Source organism: Syngnathus typhle, linkage group LG17 (genome assembly GCF_033458585.1).
Source record: "Syngnathus typhle isolate RoL2023-S1 ecotype Sweden linkage group LG17, RoL_Styp_1.0, whole genome shotgun sequence".
Classification (NCBI taxonomy): domain Eukaryota; kingdom Metazoa; phylum Chordata; class Actinopteri; order Syngnathiformes; family Syngnathidae; genus Syngnathus; species Syngnathus typhle.
In genome coordinates, this window is record NC_083754.1 from 4,050,732 (window position 1) to 4,055,317 (window position 4,586).

Here is a 4,586-nt window from a genome sequence, read left to right on the forward strand (position 1 = left end):
TCGCGAGGGACAAATTAAACGAAAGTTGAAAAGCGGAAAATAAATTCCTGCAACTTCCACAAGATGACAGCAATATAGCAAATATTCAACTAATGAAGCCGGAAAACCTTTACAACAGGGATCATGAGGAGCAGAAAAAATGTTGGTGAGTAAATCTCTAAATTTGTTGAATTCATATTCAATTGTTGTGTTTTCATCTGTCTTAATTTCTGCAATTTGAATTAGTTTTTTTTTTTACCGATACTCTATTGCAAACATTTTTCTGCCACACCCTTTACATAAATTGAACAATAAAATTCACTGATGATTGGGTGATAGACTGAACCACGACTGAAAGAGCAAGGCAAGGATAAGAAACTACTGTAATTAAAAAAAAAAAAAAACATCAGTGATTTTGATTGCAAAGTCTTAAATATACAGAAACAATGAAATGCACGGGCAATTTTGGAAACATGAGCTGATTATACATTTATATGATTTTCACAGTCATAATGGCCTTCTGTGGAAGACAACAACAACGTGGCATGCAATGAAAATGACTTTGACACCATAAAGGTACAGTCCTGTAAAATAATTAACCAAATGAATTCACCATGAATAATGTTGCATCATCGCTAGCGAGAAATGTTCTTACTGCAATGGGAAGAATGGGAAACTCCATCCACTAAGTATTTTAACACGACCCAGATTCATATTCATAGCAGTTGTCTTTTTTTTTCATTGTACCACGTTGTTTTTTAAAATTTTTTAAACCTTTCTACTTTATCCAGCTATTAACTTCTTTTATAAAGCTAATCAAATGCAATTTGAGTCTCACTGCAGAAAGTCAAATTGTCACATGAATAATCTATCCATTTGCACACACCTCTGTGTTTCTGTCCATGTGTTAGACATGTCAGTGTATCCTGCTGTCACGCAGCACTACGTGTCCCCTCTCTGCGTGTGTTGCTGACCTTTTACTGCTGCAACTTACAAAGGATTGTTTAAAAGAAATAGACATGGCCACACATAAACAGTATTAATAAGTAATACTGAAAGGGAGACTAGGCTGGGCGGAGAAAACTCACTCGAGCATGAGCAGATTTGTACCCGTAATTGACTGTGTTGAAGATATTTTCTGAAAAAGAATTACCAAAGTGCTCTTTGTGGAAAATGGGCATAGTGGTGCAACTCTGTTACATCACGAATAAAGTTAAAAATAAACAAATGGCCCCATTGTAAGAAGATGACGCCATCTCCTAGTAGTCTATACCAGATTAGAAGGCCACGTTGACCATATATGGAAATTAGTCAAACCACTGTTCTACCTTGTCACGTCACAATAAACAAGGCTAAAAGTTAAAATGACAAATGATCTGACGGCATGTAGAAATTCCACATTTTTCTCCCCTACATGTATCTGTACTGTTTAAAATTTCGTGGTAAGATTTGCATTCTATCCATTGCGTAAATCCGCCTTGTGATCTTTTTCAGATTCCTTATAAATTATACAGAAATACTGGACTCCTTCTTTTGACTGGCTCCGAGACATAAACAGTGTTAGCAGACAACCATAAATATATATTTTTCTACAGTATATCAAACATGCACAATCGGTATGAGTAGTCACAAATATGTTGCCCATATTTAATAAAATAGCAGCGCTAGCAAATCTAAGCTAGCATGCGCACTGTAATTAAGCAGACACTAGTCAAAGATTCTAAATTTTTCTAAATTTAAGATTCTAAATATTTCAAAATAGAGTCACAAATAAATACGACTTATTTGTGACTCTATTTTGAAATATTTATTTATTTATTTATTTATTTTTTTTTTATTTTTTTTTAGTCCCCAAACATATATATTGGGATGTATCTTCATTTAGGTTTATCAAATCGATGACAGTGGATTGTTTTTCTATCCAAATTCATCTTGTCCTGGCTGTTATCCTTCCCCCATCGACTGATCAATGGCCTTCCCTGTCCCATACTTCATTTTGACCTCTCCCATTCCCATCCCCCCTCTTTTCCAGCACCTTCCAGCTAATCCTTTCCCTGCCTCCCATCTGTACCTTTTTTGGTTACATTCTTGTCATCCTCTCATCCCCCCCACTGATGAGATATTGCCTCCTCTTTTCTTCCCTGTGTGTCCCCATTCCTTTTCATTCCACCATGTCCTCCTCCTCCTCCACTACCACCTTGTTTGCTTGCCAAATGTGTGTCATTTTGTTTTTTCCCCACCCCTGCAAACTTTACTGCCAACATTACAACCCCACGCTCCCTCTCCAAATGACACATCACTCCTTTTCAGCATCTCATGTCACGTCATTCCTCGACGCTGTACCTGAAATGCAACATTTGAGAGCCTTTCCATTCAAAAAAAACTCTCTAGTTTTATCGGGTAATTTATCGAACATTTTTGATAATGCCGTACTCGACATGGATGTAAAGGCCTCAGTCGTGCCCTTCAAAAATCCGTGCACCAATGAAACATGTTGATTATGCATTCATCATGATAATTTATTTTTTTTATGTCACAGTGCACAATTGATTTCATGCCTGGACGCCACGAGAAGGTGCTTAAACTAAAGAGCGTGACAATGCGTCATAGGATTTTATTATGGTCAAAGCATCCACATGCTGAAGAAATGTTTGTCCAATATTTATGAACATTAAGCAAGAAGGTGAGAAAATACAGATACCTCATGCAAGAAATATAGTCAGATGACTCATGGGAGAATGCAGTAACTGTGTAGTATTTGCAAAGAAGAGGCAATGAGTAAACACACTTGGGAGTATTTGGAAATCTTAGTGTGTCATCGTGCTATTCCCAAGGCTTTCTTCTGGCTTGACACGTTTGTAAAGATTGCTGAAGTAAAGAGGAGCTTTAGCTAAAGAGAGCAATATGTAAGACCGACAGGTGCATTTGTGGTCCATGCGTTGGCCTAATTAAAAAAAAAAAAAAAAGTTGTTCAGAAGAGCGCCAGATTGAGATGACCACATGTTTTTTCATCAAATTCCTAATTCTGTTCCTCTCAGAGTACTCTGGGTTCCCAGAGGCCCATCAGCCCAGAACATGCTGTTTTAGTTTAGTCTACTGCTCAAAATATTGAGGAGATCATAAAAAAAAACACTCCAGTCAAGTTAATTATGTAGACTTGACTGTTTTTTTTTATGTGAGCTCTATATTGAAATATTTTTGTATCAAGGGTTTATACAAGTTGGTGTTTCTGCACGTCATAAACACTTTTGTTGGCTTTCTTCCATCATCTTACCAGAAATGTTTTGAATGAATATTTAATGATATTACACCACTACCATTATTATTTTGTGGTAGGTCCACAAAGGTTAAGGATATATTTCTGTGGGTACATTTTTTATTTTATTTTTTTATGTGGCTCTTCTATCCCTTCCAAGAAATGTTTACTTTAAATATAAAAGTACAATATGGTCTAGTATATTTTTTTTTTACCGCCACAATATCTCAAGGTATAGTACTTTGAGAAGATATACTTTAATGTTCCCTTGCTAGAGAGAAGATTCTTCCACAAATCTCTTTAACCTCAATCGTCCTTCAAATGTGAGATGATGGTGAGAGGGGGAACGGGTCAAAAAAAAAAATGAGGTGCCATTTTTTTTTTAAAAAAGACATCTGGTGTAAAGTGCTGTCAAGGAGAGTGAAGAGATGGATTGGAAGAAGAAAAGTTTATTTGTATGTGCATCGTGAAGGTCAACCTGGACTATTGGTGATGGTCCTTATGTTGTTAAATCTTTTTTTTTTTTTTTTAACCAAATGATATCTTATGGTGGCCATTGAGAACTTGCGGAGATTCCCAAACGGCTGGTCTGTTCCAGACTGAAATTTACGCACGATGTCCATCCATCTAAGATACAGGATGATCAGTAAAAGATATAATAAGTGTTTGATTCAAAATGTAAAATCTGAGACGATAATTCTTCTTCTTCACCAAACTGCTTTTGTAAACATTGTCCTTCCCTTCCCAGCTCCATAGGGTGATGCCTTTTCCATTAGACTACTGCAATACCACAAATGTATACGTGCACACAAAATGTGACCATTAGATACCACAGCATCTCTATTTTCCACAATTTGCCTTTTAGAAGTCCTTAATCCTTGGCCTCAACCCGCTGAGAGGAAACCATCTTTCGACTAATGATGATTTCATTCTTCTGTATTTGTGTCTGACGACTGAGCATGCCCAGTATGAAAAAAAAAAGGCGAATAAATTCCCTAATAAAACTTTAATTAACAGATGAAACGAGTCAGGTAAACACAGCCACTGCGACTCTGCATAATTGTCCGATTGTGGCCACAAAGAGCCACACAAAATATCATCGATTTAAAGCTGGCGACTGAGATGCAATGTCATATGGAAGCCCATTAGTAATGCGCTATGCATATCTGTGTGTATTTCGAAGAAAATATGAAAAAAATAAATAAAATGGGGTGGGGTGGGGAACGGCATTCATTAATATGGCTCCACTACCATTAGCCTGAGTGCTTTCGTGACAATATAATGGCTGTCGCCCAGACAACAGGGTCACCGTTTATGAACACGGCAACCAGTGATGTCAGCGTAGTAAAGT